The sequence below is a fragment of the Pungitius pungitius genome, chromosome 9 (genome assembly GCF_949316345.1).
Source record: "Pungitius pungitius chromosome 9, fPunPun2.1, whole genome shotgun sequence".
NCBI classification, from domain to species: Eukaryota; Metazoa; Chordata; class Actinopteri; order Perciformes; family Gasterosteidae; genus Pungitius; species Pungitius pungitius.
In genome coordinates, this window is record NC_084908.1 from 810,122 (window position 1) to 826,154 (window position 16,033).

General features: G+C 47.4%; 1 protein-coding gene across 4 annotated transcripts in view; it reads left to right on the forward strand.

Moving 5' to 3' along the window:
• The first annotated feature begins 6,137 nt into the window (after positions 1–6,137).
• The window catches only part of add3a (adducin 3 (gamma) a), a 41,396-nt gene continuing 31,500 nt past the window's right edge, over positions 6,138–16,033 (forward strand). For 3 of the 4 annotated variants that reach the window (XM_037470862.2, XM_037470861.2, XM_037470863.2), the window contains exon 1: positions 6,140–6,322. The gene's annotated coding sequence lies outside the window, so the exon portion shown is untranslated. Of the gene's footprint in view, positions 6,323–16,033 lie in introns of all 4 variants that reach the window. The other variant, XM_037470858.2, reaches the window with a different exon arrangement.

The window sequence follows — 16,033 nt, forward strand, 5'->3', positions numbered from 1 at the left end:
GTAGATGAGTCAAACAGGAGAGAAACACAGGCAGAAAAAACATGGATACATTATTACAGGTTCATGCCCACATTAGATAAATGTTTTATTAAATTAAAGAATGTTAAATTTGCTGAGTTACGGAGCACAAGGAGTTTGCAAGCGTAATGCACAGGTTGTTGGAGCCGTGGGACTTTGAAGTCGTGTTTTTGTGTCCCGACTTCAAAAAAGCCAACGAGTCAACAATGTTCTGACCGATTTCTTCACCTCAATTTGTGACGATGTGGACGGATGCAGAAAGCAATAACATTTCTGTGTCTGTTTCTGTCGTAGCTGGCGAGACGTGGTGGAGGTAAGAATGTCACCATGCACCCTCCCTAACTTCTAACTTCTCCAACGCCAAAAAGGTTCATCTGCAATGAGGCTCAACGTGTTTTTTTTCTTGTTTTTGCTGCTCCCTCCTCTCGTGGTTTCCCAAGGACACCGGAGCTTATAGCCAGGCTCCTTTTCTTTCACTGCCCTGGATAAATGGCACCGACTTGGTCAGCGGTGAGCTTACAGACTGCTTCAGGCCAGATGTTTAACTCTGTAGGAGACGAACAGAGCAACAGGTCCAACCGCGACGTTTGTCTCACAGCGACTCGACCAATCACAGACGTGCGATGACACAATGGCGCGGGAAACCCTGCTGTGGAAGGACAACACCCCTTTGGGCTGGACGTTTTCGTACTTAACTTGTCCGTCCAGTTGTCTCTTTGTCCCTCACCCGTCGGTTTGTCCCTTGGACTGTCTCGCTCCCACTCCGTCTTATCTCCGCCTCTGCGTCCCCCTTTTTCTCCGTCACCTTCTATAAGCGTCTCTCTCGTCCTCTTGGTCAGCGCTTGGCCGATGTAAATGGGGGGAGGGGGGGCAGACAGACAATGCAGCACTGCTTGCTGACACGTCTCCTTATGAGCTGGACTCTCTCTCTCTCTCTCTCTCTTTCTCTCTCTTTCACACAGACTTCAATTCAAAAACCTCAATTTGTTACACCAAACATTAAATATAGAAGTGCACCCCCCTAAATACATACAGAGGTGCTAGTGGTGAGGTGCTTAAACATTTTCTAAACTTTGAGGTGCTGATCAGGCAGCAAACGGGGATGCAACAGTAAAGATGAGGACCGTGACGCTGACGGATTGTACTGGAATGCTCCGTAAAAAAGGGTAACTGGTAATTAACACGACTCATGGCCATGATGGAGGTCGACAGCGAGGAAGCACAGAACATTCTGCACCACCTCGGGTAGTCGAGGTGTCCCATGTAACCACGAAACAAAGGCTCAATGAGGGATGGGGGAAAAGAAAGGGCCGGCCATTATTCAGGTTTGGGACGGTGTCGGCCTCACAATGAAGGCTGAAAAGACCGGCTGGGGGCCCAGGAAAAAAAAAAGGACAAAGAAATATAAAACCGCATGACTGCTGAACCGTTTGCTGGCTCCAAACTTTTCCACTGGTCATCTGCTTCCTTGCTAAGTTTGTCTTTTCCTCCTCTCTTTCCTCCGTCTCATTCTGTCAGCGCTTGCTCCTCCTCGCTGTCTCTCCAGCCGTCCTCTGCTCAGCGGGACAGTAAAGACGGCGTCTCCCTTCGCCCTCGTTTAAAGTCTCCGGGTCGTCTGGCTCGGGGAAGGGCCTCGGCCCTGGCTGCCCCGGCCCGGTTGACGTCACGCGGGATGCTCGTAATGTCATTGTGTACAGAAGGAAAATGACTTCTTAGCAGTAGATCGCCCCTCGCCATCGGGCCTGGCAGTTTGGGGGCAGCCAGAAAGCGAAAGCTTCTTAAAGCTCACGTTGGAGACTTGGGCTGCGGTCCAACAATTCCTTTGGGCCACAATTAGACGTGTTGGAGTTGATGAGTGAAGCGTCCCGTCACAGAAGGAGCATCATAACCTGCGTGCCGAGTTCTGTTACATGGGCAGGTGTTAGTCGCTCCACCTGCCGTCACTACGTGGTTTAGGGCAAGCAAATTCCTTTTGCTAGTTGAAGGGCAGTGGTGCATGAATGTGGTTTGGTGGGGGGAACAAACAAAAAAGTAATCTGCATTTTTGTCCTACTAAAAATGCAAAAACAAGTGCTGTGGAATGTACCAAGAAGTGCTGATCCACAGCCGGCCAAATACAGGCAGTGATATTTGCCTTGTTTGTTTTTAAAGTCAATACAAGCTAAAAAGAGAGCCTTTAATGGGGAGAGACACAAGGACAAAATGAGATGCGTGTAGTTGTTGCATGTTCAGGGCGAGTCGGTCATGAATGATCAAAGGCCGGCCGCATTGGACATGCATGATGGCCTAATGATGCCCAGCCCTTCCGCATAGTTTCAGTTTATTATAAGTTAATTATTGGTAATTCATTCATTGTGTGAAATGTTTTGTGGAGTTACGTAACTAATCTATAAATCTATACTTTAGTCCTTCTACTTAAATAATGATGAATGATCGTTGAAAAGTTCAAAATCTGAGCAACTCTTTTCTTTGCAGGCCTGCAGTAACACACACACACACACACACACACACACACACACACAGGTTTGTGCTAACCATTGGCAATGATATTGATCTAATTGGGTTTCCAAGAACTGATGCTGGTTTCTGGTGAAATACAGTACCTATTTTAATTTGATTGAGATGGGGTGTTTCCCTGATAATAAGCAGCTGTGACTCATCAGTCCCGACAGCAGCCACAGGAGGAGTGTAGTTTGTTCCTCATGGGCTGTTTGCTTTGGTTCGGGTTTGTTGGCCCCCCCTTGGCGTTGTGTCAAGAAGAGCGACATATCTTCAGCTTTTTGGCCCTCCGTCTGGTTGCGTTTCTGTTTGAGTGGTTCTGGGCCACATGACGAGTGTCTTATGATCATTGGGGAATGCAGTCGGGTTGAATGTCGCCTCATCTGGAGCGCGTGCACAAATGCATGCGCAGGTGTCACAAAGGCATCCTGGTGCACATACGTTCACGTTCACGCTCCGGTGACCCTGCGCGGCTTTTGTAGTGCTGAAGGGCCACAATCGTCAGCTTTGTGTTCTGACAGGCTGGGAAAGTCGGACCGGAAAAAACACACACACACACACACACACTGTATCTTTCACACGCGCACACACACCCACACACTTTGGCAGTGTGAAAGCCTGTGCACAGTTGAGCCTCAATAGGCTGATTCATTAGAGCCTCCTCATGACACTAGAGGAGGACTTGGGGGTGGGGGGGGGGGGGTGTTTTAGCTCAGCAGTGTGCGGCTGAGGTCTGACGTGACCTGACAGCTTCAGCTCAGTCCCAGCGGAAAAATCCCCCCAGAGGTCTTGTGTTGTTGTGTTTTAGTCCCCAATAGATTTTTTTAGACTTGTTTGTGTTAAATGAGCCCATTCGAGGCCTTCTTCTTATCTTTTATCAATGGAGATTATACACAATGTTTTCCATGTGGTAAACGACAGTTGCCAGAGTGACACATCTTGTTCCTGATTGGCCCACGTGCATACGTTCCTGGAGCAGGTTAGACCTGCAACCTTTATGAATGATTTAATTACATATTATTAAGAGACACATTATGTCATGCACCATAATTTTATTAGCCGCAGATTCAGATTTAATAAAAGGTTTGGACCGCCATAATCACACATTCATTGTCAATGATTTAAAGTCATTTATCTTTGTCATTCATGATAAATCTCCAGTCCAAAGCCTTTTCTTTCCAATAGCGAGCACTTTATTTTATTTTATGCTGTTTTTTTGGCGTCTAATACCATGATTACTGAACCTTGCCCCTGGCAGTGGAAATGCTCCGTGGCGTGGCGTGGGCGTCGTGAGTAACGTCGCTTGGCGGCGTGCTGTGTTTGTCCTGGTCGCTGTCTCCACTGTCCCCCTCCCCCCCCCCCCCCCATCACCCCCTCCCTGCCTGATACATGGGGATCACTTTCACGCTTTTGCTAAACCTATTACTATTAGGGTATTATTACACTTCCAGCACCAGCTTTTTTTTCAGTCCCTTTCAGACAACATGCCTGCATCACTATGGAAACGAGTGTTAAACAGGCTGCGACTGTCGCTGAGGTCAAAGTCCCCGTCGCTGAGTGTATTTTTTTACCAGTTCTTCCTTGACTCAGACATGGAATCATTAGCTGAAACGCCATGTTCACCTCTGTCACATGGTGTTACAGTCACCATGGGGGAATCAAAGAAAACCCCCACCTCCATGGAAACTAGGGCAAGGGTCTCCACACACCACAGGGTGAGTGGACGTCCCCTCAGGACTCGAATCAAGCGAATTCTGTGAATAAACGAGGACGACTATACAAATTTAGATGATTAATGACAACGTGTGCTCAGTGCTGTTTTGTCGTGTTAAGCTCTTATGACGCAGACTTATTCATTAAATGTCGTGTTTTGTCAACGCCTCGATGTATGAAATGAGAAACCTAACATTTGAAAGATCCCAGATTCTTTTATTCCACCGTGAGCACAGAGGAAAGGGGGCTGTTTGCGTGTGAACGGATGCTTGTTACAGCGAGACTAATAATCTTCACCTCACCCAAACCCGCTACTGCCCTCTGTCGCTTAGGTGAAACTCGCCCTGCAGCTGCTCCAGGTGGATGCAGGTGATCTCGGAAGTTACACCAAGCGCCTCAATGTGTGTGTTTGCGGGGGGGGGACCAGTGAATAACTGATGCAACAAGAATTAGGCAAACAAACTGAAGTCACCAAACTGCCCCTGTTTGTTATGCACACTTTGCTCTCTCTTCAAAAGGACCCTGACAAATACAATGGGACTATTTTATTGTTTACGTCTTGCCGTTGCTGCAGTTCTGTGGTTCTGTGTCTTTCTCGGCGTGTTTTGAGATGTCTGATAATGAAAAGCTACAAACTGACAGCAGCTTTACGATTTATAAATCTAGTTCACAGATCATATGTACGCACTTAGCTGCCATCCAGCACAGATTCGCCACTTGACGCTGACTTTAAAGCTCTAAACTCTGCTCTACTTTGGCTGTACAATTACCCGTAAGTGCTAATTAACTTACAGCTTCCCTCCACTTCGTCTTTCTTTTTTTTAAGGTTGTAAGAAAGTTACAACTTGCAATTCCCGCTCATAAATAATCGCGACGCGCATCCCTTTTAATCCCTCGGGGCTGCCGGGCCTGTGCACATTCCTCTCAAATGTGTTCTAATGTTAGACCAGGCCTCCAGAGGGCGAGGTTTATTCTGGGACAGGTATGCACCGTCCCAGAGACGACGTGGTGCCGCTTCTTGTGGTTTTCATCTCCTGCTAAATAAATGCACGTGGAGGAACCTCACCGTCGCCTTCATTTAATTTAAAAGGTTTAGGGCTCAACTGGCTCACCGTCTTCTTCTACCTTTTTAATGTATTTTTGCATCCTATAATTATTTTCTTCCCTATTTTGCTCCAAATTGAATGGTTCTTTTAAGGATGCAGTTGTATACCTAAAGTTATGATGATTATTAAAATGACTCTAAATCTCAGGGAAAAGAAAGAAATGATGTGTACCAAGCAGGCCATGTTTTTGTCTGATGAGAGCACACTTGATGCAGAGGACCTGGAGGACATGGAGGATGAAGATGTCTCATCTGCTGAACCTTTGCGTGGACAGCCTGCAGTGGGAAGTCAACTAGTGAGCCTTTCACATGCTAATTTAGGCTCAATCCTCTGCCCCTCTTTTTATTGCCATGTCAACAAATTGCCACACTGAAACATGTTCATTATTTGTGTCCCCTTTGATGTGATTATTAGGTATGAAATGGAGTCCCCACAATGCCCTCCAACGAGCAGCTATTACCATTTTATCTTTGATATGTTTTTGGGGGACTGAGTAAAAAGTTTCATACAAAGTTCAACACGATCTCTTCCCTCCGTACTCAGAGCTTTTGTGCGGGGGTGAGATCATCAAGCTGCTATCAGGGAAAGTGTTGGATGGAGGAATAATGGGGAGGGTGGGGGCTCTTTATGTCGGACCTGTTGCAGATTAAATTTAAATGAAGCCTTTTCGATCACAAAAGAAAGGAGGTAAGCTTAGCTCAAGAGCAAACGGGAGAAGAATAAAAGAATGAAACAAAATGTTGCCTCCTATCACAGGCTGGATACTCATCTGCAGCTCCGGGAGCAGATAAGGGAGATATTGTCGACTGAGGAGGAGGAGGGAGGAGGAGGAGCATGAAGGAAAGAGGGGAGCCGGACCACAGTCCTACGCTGCGCACGGCTGCGATGGGAGAGGCGTGTTAGAGGGAGCAGGAGAGCCGAGGGACCCGCTGCAGTGCAGGTGGATCACAACCAGAGAGCGAGGCTCCATCTGGCTTCAACAGCAGGTTCGTGCTGCAGATTATTGACGAGGCTAGCCGGTTGTTGCGTGGTCTGTGCCTGTGTGTGTGTGTGTCTTCTGTGACTGATATAATGGAGGCTGTGTTCTCCACGGTCCTGGCTGCTGTCTCACTGCTGCCTTCTCTTCTTGCCCCTGTGCACATTTCCTCCGAGCTGACGGGTATTAAGGAAGCGGACGTAGATTGGGGTGAACTCGTACTTGAATCAAATTTTTGTCCTTGCAGTCTCATGCGTGACGTTCAGGCCACACAAGTGCGAAACTTTTTTTTTTTTTGCTTTGGTCGCTTGATGCTAAATGAAATGGCCGAGGGCCTCTTCCCCCCCCCCCTTTGGGATTTCACTTTGGAGAAGAATGGAGCCGTGAGCAGTGAATGGGTCCCGCATGTCGCCCTCTCAAGTGTCCCAATGCTTTGTGGGTTGATGGAGGGGGGGGGGGTTCATGTGACAGGCTGGGCTTAATGCTGCTAGCCCACTGATAAGCAGCTATTGCCACTTTTTTATAACTTTTAAGAGTTTATTAGTCCCAATGTTTCTTCTCGTCTTTTGACTCCTATCTTGCTCTTTAGCGCCGGGGGGGGGGGGGGGGGGGGGCGGTTCAGTTAAGGGCTTTTGCCGTTCTCATCTAATCAAAGGTGTCTATTTACCATCGAGTGAACAGTGATAAGGAGCTGATTGGAGCAACTTGTTTCTATTTCTATCTGCTGTTTCCTGAGTGTTCCTGTGTACCGTCCTTTCACGCTCAGGACTGACTGAAAGGAGGGAAATGTCTCTGTTTTGTCCCTTTACACGTTGTGCTATGTGATTACCAGCCCTGAATGTGTTGCTAACAACAACGGTTTCATTTGGCTTGGGTCGATGTGGTGTGATTCAGATTGTATTATATACTGAGTTTGTCTTCTTCTTTAAGAGGAATCAAACCACTTTAGTTCAGCTGAAAGTCGATGCATATGGGTATTTAGTGCTGTTATTGATGGAATCAGGTCCAGATACTTTAATTCTACAGTTATTTTTAATGAATATGCATGATGACTGCCCTCTATTGTTTGAAATCTGGCTATTGCAGAATTTGGCTGTTGGCTGACCTAGGGGTCACGTATGTACGGCGCCCGCTTCTGTCACCACCAAAGAGGTAGAGTCCGGTTTAATGTTTAAGTGACATTCACCGAGCTTTTCATGTAACTGTAGCATGAAACGAGGTGAAATGAATACGTTGTCTCGCTCAATAGCCAACAGCTAAATGAATCCAATTAACGTAAGGGAAAGCAGTAGGAAGGGACCTGGCTATTGTCAGATAATCGGTCCCTAACACTGCTTCAGCAGTTATTTAATACGATCCTGTGCACAGAGGAAATCATCTACTTTGCCGCTATTGATATTGAGGTGCGTTCAAATTTCAGCACCACATCACCAGAAATCCAATCTACAAATGCGGGTGTCAGTCCATATAAAACAAACACTTCAATGTGTGTGTGTGTGTTCATTCCTTCTGCGTGACACGTCACTCTTGGCTGACTAGCACAGCTGGAATAACCGTCCAGCTGCTTGCAAATAAAACCCGACTCGCTGTCCAGTTTGAAGTGATGAAGTGTGATGGATTCACATCAGTGAGGGAGACAACTGCGTCTATGGTGCTGCCTCCTCTCTCTCTCTCTCTAACACACACACACACACACGTCTCTTTATTGGTTTTCTCTTCACCAAGGTGCACATTACTTTTAAATAGAGGTCCTCAGAGTGCATTACTGATTACACAATATAACCGTGTATATACAGTCTGTATAAAACGTTGCATTTTTTCCATTGTGTCATTCGGGGAAATGTTTTCTTGCAGAAAACTAGATTACAGGCACAATGCTCAATGCTATTATTAAAGAAAACGGGGACGGTCGGTTCAGGTGCCGTATTCTGCTTCAAGATCCCACTCCCTCTGTAGGAGGGAGGTGTGGTCTGCATACGCATCCTGCTCCCATGGCACTCGCCGCCATGGCGATGGCCTCGGCCCTGTGAAGAATCCTGAATCGTCAAATCCGATATTTGTCCTGAGTTCCTTTGCAGAGAAGTAATAAAATAGGAGCCTTTGCATCAGGCCTTCCTCATTGTTTCGGGGGGGACTGCCTCAGGCCGATTGATTTGCAATCCTGCTGGCTTTGATTTCCTCTCCCGAGGCAGATGTGCATTCATCTGAACTCAACACCACATGCTTGCTCTCGGGTCACAGTTTTAAAACAATGTCTTTGTGTTGCACCAAGACGGATTCCTCGGGGTTACCTGGGAGTTATTGTACTTCTTCCTCAGACATTTATAAGCAGCATGGAGAGGTTACTTTTCCCCCACGCTGAGGGCGAGGAGGTGGAGTATCGTCCCGGTGTTTCAATCAACATCAGTGGCCCGAGCACGTCTCCAGTTCCTCTCCTTATGTTTCCACTTTAGGAGGGTTGATGGAGCCTGCGTGTGTGTGTGTGTGCGCGTGTGTATGCGTGCGCGTGCGTGTGTGTGTGTGTGTGTGTGTGTGTGTGCGTGCTTCCTTGAGTGTGTTTTACATAGAGACAGAAAAGGGGGGGACTTATTGTCCAAGAAATGGGTGTTACTCTTCTTTCTAACGTGTGTTGTAAATCACTGTGTGTGTGTGTGTGTGTGTGTGTTGAATAGCGCTTCTAGTCTGCTTGCAATTATGTCATACAGCATGTGTTCCAATTTGCCGTGTCAGCTGTCTTTAATTTACTTTTCAAAATGTTTTGTGTGTGTGTGTGTGTGTGTGTGTGTGTGTGTGTGTGTTATAAATCAGTACTTAATTGTTTGTATAAAAGTGCACACCAACTCGATAAGCTCTGCGCAGCGTCACCTGTCGGCCCGCAGAGCCGAGAAGCTCCTGCTGTCGGCTTCTGGCTGGTGAAGACTTTTTCATGATGGTGTTTTGATTTCGATTGAACTCTGACGTCCAAATGAATTTGGGCCGCATGTCACTGAGGAGCTTAGAAACGAGCTGTCTTTAGGTCAAATGGAAGGTTCACATGCTCACGAGTCCAAATTCCCAACGAATCATTTTACGAATTATTTTACAGTGAAGATTATTTTATTGAGTAAACACAAACGTCTTTTAAAGACACTCCCAGAGCTCACTGATCCACAATTTCCTTCAGCCTTAAAATGCGATCTTGTGTTGTGTTGACACAGGCCGACGTGCTGTGGACGTCTCCCACAGACGGTTCAGATTCTTGGGAGACGGCTCCAATAAAGGGAGGATTGATGCTGTGTTTCTTGATGGTTGTTTGATCTACGGAGGGTTCGTGCTGCAGTGGATGGTGTTGTCTGAGAAGGCACTGTACAGTGGAGTCACAATGTTCATCTGGGTGATGACATCAGTTCAATGCCTTAGAAATCTCACCTGCACCGACGTGCATCGTTTCCCTTTTTCTCCCTTTTGGTCAGAAGGGGGCATCCCTGTTGTGGACCACGTAGCTACGGTATTTTCAATGGACAGCATGAGTCCCTTTTTGAGGAAACCAAATTCAAATCAACCGCCATTCACGGTGCACTCAAATGGGAGAAATAAGAGATACTTCAACCTTTTTTCCTCCCTCTGCGTATCCTGTTAATCTTTTTCGTCTCCAAAGGTTTAGAGCAAGGTTTTGTACAGTTGTAGTTTCTCTTTTCTATTCCTTATCTGGCTAATCAGGTTTACTGGGAAATCTACTGATTTAATAGACTCTTTGTGGTCGTCTGTACTTTTTGTTCTTCCTTCCTTTTAAGAGTGAGAATGTACCTGTATTCGCAACTACAAGGGGTTTTAAAAGGGTTCAACTGTTCAGATACACAACAGATGGGATTTACTCAGTTCTTTTAATTGTGTTGAGCCATAAAACTCTAAAAATCAAAACTTTTTTTTTGGTGGGGGGGGGGGTTCTGCGGGTCCACTCTCTGAGGCCTGCTAATCATTGAGGGCTTAAAGTGGGAGAACGATGCCAGAATTCCTCACGCGTGACTGATGACGGGGTCCGACGGGTAGAGGTGGAGATTTGCAAGTGAGTGAGCCTTTTGCAAGACAGAGTGACCTGTCAATTTCATGGGGTCAGGGGTCACAATCGCACCGATGAAACGAGCAGAAACGCAGATTAAGGAAGTGGGTCGGGAGGTCAACCAAGCCACGCGTAATGAAAACTACCCGTTGCATGCAGGAAGAAGAGGGTGTGGAGCGTGAATACGTGGGAGGAGGTGTTATTCATCTCTGTTTAGCTTTGCATTGTCAGCTGGCCCCGGGTAGAGAGGCAAAGGAAAACTCAGCGTAAGGGTGTTCCCTGCTGCGGACACATCTGTAATAAAACACATTTTGATTTTGCAATGTGCTGCTGATGAAGGGCGAAGAGGAGGCCTGGCCTGCGTAGTGAAGCAAAGACTTCAAAACTCTCACAACTGTCTGTTTCTTCTTTATTTTCCTTGCGTCTTCAATGGGCCTAAATATTTGGCGTGACGTAGCAACTGCACAGATTTATTGTCTCGGCTCTTGCCAGAGACCGATTCTCTTTTCAGGTCAGTGGAGCCTGACCCCACGATCCGTCATGGGTCAAGGGTCACGACTTCTAACAAACGGTGGGTCTCTTCTGCACCTCAAGCGCTGCCCATGCAAACGTTTCCTCTTGAGATATCACGTGTGCTCTCGTACACACCAGAGACTTTCCAGGAATAGGGTGAAAGGATTGGTTTGAGGTACCGGCTGAATGTCATGAGCTACTCGACTGGGATCAGAGCTCCTGGTGCTTCTCATTGTATCCCCTGTGCACAGGGTTTGGTCTTCATTAAGGCCCAGGGTGCTGTGAGGCTGCTGGTCACCACTGAACACGCATTTAATGTTTGCTTCATAATTTAACCGTAATGGGACATTCAAGGTCCCTGGACATGTATTGGAGCAAATGTATTCTTTGTATTTGAGTGCATTCTGCACATTACAGTAATTTTTACCCACCTTTCTGATTACTTTTTCTTTTTTAGTTTTCTTTTTGTATTTTTAGCTCGGCGATGTGTCTTTATGAAGCTGCTCGGCCCTTCAAACGATCCCGCTCGGCTCACGGAGCCTCGTCATCGGTCCAGAGTCCACCGTTCTTCCCCATCGCTGCCTGCCATTTGGCAAGTAAACGAGCCAAAGTTATGGAAGTCATTAAAATTCCTCGGGAACATGTGGACTCTTGTTTATTTTTCCGCCCAGGCAGGGGGGGGGGGGGTGGAGAGCCGCCAGGACGCTGCGCTGTCCGTCTCTTGGCTAGAAGGAGAGTGGACAAAGTGTGAGAGAGGAGGAGGACCTGGTGGTGGACGAAGGAGATGAGAGACAGATGAGGGGAGACAGAGGACGGACTAGTGGAGGGAAGGAGGGAGAGTGAAAGAGGCAAACTGAGGATGGAGGGATGAATGGTGTAGGTGGGGGGGGGGCAGCTGACAGATGAACGTAGAGGCTCTAGTTTACTGTACAGGAAGCAGATTAGAGACGGATGGACGGTCAAAGCAGCTGGAGGGAAGTATATGAAAGAAAGAAGTATTAGGCTACTTTTTGTCCAAATGCCAAGTGACATTTAGACAGGAATATAACAAAGTTTACTTTGGTGATTTTTAGGACGTGACTTTAAAAAGTAATTCAGGATGAAAGAGCGGCAAACGTGACCCGCTTCAGCTTTGGTGACACAACCTCCGTTACCGATGGCTGTTATTTCTGGGATGATGGTAACGAACCACAGTCCCGCTTCAGAAGGTTTCCTCTCGATTGGGTGTTTGCTCCGTCGCTGTCTATCAAATCACTGAGGATCATTTCCCCCTCACCCACTGGCCTCTGTTAAAGCCATCCAGCATTATCGGCTGCTAATAAGAGCCCTCTGATGGCATCTCATTTTCTCAACCCCCCCCCCCCCCTCATATGAGATCCACAGTCGTGCTTTTCGTCGCCCATCAGCCAGCCATAAATCTTCCTTGGCTTCATCTCTAATGTGGAAAGCACCCTTGGTGCTCGTCGTTAACCACCAGATGGAAGAGAGGCTTTAACCTGATGTTTTGAACAGAGGGGATGACTTAAAGGCAGTGTTGCCAAGGGGAAACTAATTCAATGTCACAGGCGGGTGCGTGGCTCTGTCTGATCCATCAGGCACCTTGTCGAGTCGCCGCCTCCGCTTTCCCGTCTGCTGGCGATATTCTGTTAACCATCTGGGCCGAAAGAAGCTCGGTACTAGGAAAGACCTACGAGGAGGCTGACTGCTGAGGAGTTCCGCCATCTTTCATCCGACCACCATTACTAATGGATGAGGATATTGTACAGGCACCACAGGTGGGAGGGGAAGCAAAAAGAGGGATGCGGGTGGTGCTGTCAGCAGAGGCCCACGAGGAGTAGCCTCTGCATCGCCTTGCATACCTCCGGAAAAATGGATCCCAGCACTCCGTCCTGCTGCTGATCCTCCCCTCATCCAGGTCCAGCACACAGATATTTCAGCAACAGGCATCGAGTGAGGTCACTCGCCCCCGCCGGGCCTCTGGCCTTCTCTTTTCCTTTTTCCATTTCCCGTGTGTTTGATCATGCTAACGGGCAGTGACAGTGCCACGGAGGCCCCGGGGGGGTTGATCCTACCTGCCCCCGGCAAATCGGTGGCTAATTGAGGCGTAACGCGAGACCCTGCGTCTCCCTCCAAAAAAAGGCTGTGGCCTTTGACATGGACCCAACTGTGGGATCACATGAAATGTAAGATGCCAATTTGAATCACTACTTTCAGTACTGTAGGTCAAAAGCCTTCAAAGATCGCTTTAGTTACCAAAGACGGGGAGAAGATCTGAGATGGTTAGTTAAGGTTATTACTTAAAGACAAATGCCAAATGGGCTTCTGGTTTTATGGGTACTCCGCGCCAAGGTTTATGAAGTCAAAGTTGACCAGCTTGAATCCTTAAGGCCACAGCGTGATGGGGTCATCTAACATCTCCACCAGTGTGGATAAAAGCGTGGTTGGTGGTTTGAATTGCAGATGAAGATGAATTTTGTACACGTTGCGTAGGGGCAAAGCTGTCAGGAATGGAGGGAATAGGGAGTTTATTAATGTCTTGGATCTTCCTCAGGTCCAAATGTTTAAACACATTGGATGAACCACACCTGCCACCATTGAGGTTGTGTGTCCGTTTGTGTGCATAATAAATATGGCAGTGGTTTTCCCAACATTCAGACATTGTGTGGTGTGCAGGTGTTACCCTTTCCCTCCACCAACAATCAATAAAAGGGCTTTTTTTGTTTCTAAAAGTGATCTCAAAAAGTTATCGGCATCGATCGGAGCCATCGGAGTAATTATTCGCCTGCTTTGGTGTTCCATCAAAGTTTCTGATGGTTGGGGAGATAATGTCTGGTGTTTATTAATCTCATCAATTGCGTAATCTTTCATTCGTCTGCTTCGATATATCTGTAATATGTCAGGCCCGATGTATCCTGTCGGCCTCAAATCGAGAGTGACTCGTGTGAGGAGGGGTACAGGCTGCAAGTCGGCCATGAAGAAAAGATCCTCCCGTCAAGATGTCAAACTGATAAGAGACCCAGGCAGCGTTTATAGGTGATCAGTGTTAACTCAGCGGCAACACAAACTTCCCTAAACCCGTTTTGGCTTTTACTGCTGGTCCCCATCTTGAGGATCGCTGATCAGGAAATCCTTCCCTGAAACATATACCTGCTTTTATTGTTTAAAGGTGTCATGATCCCTTCAGCATAGTCACAATTGTCAGCTCTCATGGAGAATTAACTTCAGCAGCCAGCCGTGATGATTGTCAATGGCACAGTTCTCCTCACTGATTGCATCAAGGTCTCTGTCGCCGTGGCGACGTTGAATAACACACTAGTTGTCAGGAACAATAAATTGCCATGATAATAATGGCTGCTTCTCTTTGGATATCCCTTAAGCTCTTCCTGATTGGGGAAAGGTGTGTGTGTGTGTGTGTGTGTGTGTGTGTGTGTGTGTGTGTGTGTGTGTGTGTGTGTGTGTGTGTGTGTGTGTGTGTGTGTGTGTGTGTGTGTGTGTGTGTGTGTGTGTGTGTACCCAAGGGTGTGCAAGGAAACAGCTGCACCTACTTTCGCACACAGAAACACTCATCCACATCCAGTTGGATGGAGCAATGAGGTCAGTTATTCTGCATTTGTGCAGAAATGGGTTTGGTGCCTTTTAAAATAGAACCATGCTCTTGTGATTTTTCTAATCTTTCGAGCACCTTAGACAGACAAATTTTCTAAAGGTTTTAAAAACGTGTCCGTTTGCCTTAAGCCACGCTGTCATTGTTTTTAAGGCATAAAAGTAGATTAATGGCAATGATGGTCCGATGTATTTGCAGGAGATGTCGTGATAGTGGGATGACAGCCAGACATCGACTGAGTAGAAACAGTCATTTTATCATTTTCCGGACTATTCTCTGCTTCTTGGTGGTCTAATTACATACGTATACTATATGTTGGGGAAGCCCTCACTGTGACCGTGGTGCCGGGGGGGGGGGTTCACCTGGACTTCATGTCAGAAAGCTCCACCACGGCAGGAGCCCCCAAATGTTGGAGAACCTAGAAGAGTTTCCTTCATTCAAGGAAATCAAGTGTATCCGCTCAGCGGTGCGAGCAATCACAGCGTGGACATCTGCACATGAATGGGTGTCCCACAAGGACACACACACACATGGACACGGACACACACACACACACACGCTGATGCATTTGTTATTTGGCAGAAAGTTGTGACTCCTGGCAAAGGGCCACTGTCCCTCTGCTGGACCCCACATCCTGACAGGAAGTTCTTCCTTCATGCACGCTTTCGCACACACACAAATAAACAAATAAATGTGTATGTGTCACACACAGAGAGGCACTGTTACACTGCAGCGATAAGGAGACGGATCACAAATGAGGGGAAATGGATAATTAGCGACTCCACGACCCGTTAACAAAGAGCAGGGATCTTAGTTCATTCTGGTGGCTCTGCTTTTAGAAGGTTTGTCATCCACTGGCAGACCTGAGATTTACTGTGGTATTTCATTCCAAGGTGACCTTGGGAAGTAGATTTACAAAAGCAGGAAACCAATTGAATCCTATTTAGAAAGAACACTTGATTTAAGCGGGGGTGTAGAGGGGAACTCGGGGTGTGGTCAGTGCACCCTGACATCATCACTGGTGGGTGTGGTTGCAGAGCAGACTTGTTTCCAGCTGCTACAAACACCAGGGTAACTACACGTCTTTGCCACATCTTCTGCTGTTGGACTCTCCGTGAATGGACTGTTGGCAAGGGAGAATCCGGGTGGGTGGGGGGAGGCTGGGGGGGGGGGGCAAGGACAGCAAAGTCCCTGACCTCCTGGATGTCATCAGCATCAGTTGTGGCCACTTTCGGTCCCGTGATGGATGCTTTGTATGGATTTGTGTCGCAACCCCCCCCCAAGGGCTTGGATCTGACAGGCCCGGAAACGAGCTCTCACACACACACACGCACACACGCACACACACGCACACACGCACACGTTGGAGGCTGTTTTCCACCCTGTTCCTGACAGCATGTCATCGAGCGGTCAGACGTGATACAACGGGTCAAAGCAGCACAGTGACAGTGACTCATTGAGAGGAACTCTGCTTGTTTCCTTTCCTGTTGTGGGACAGACATGCTGAGATTTCCTTTCAAATGAAACGAGAGCTCATCAAAGCCCAGCTGGCCCATTTCCACTCC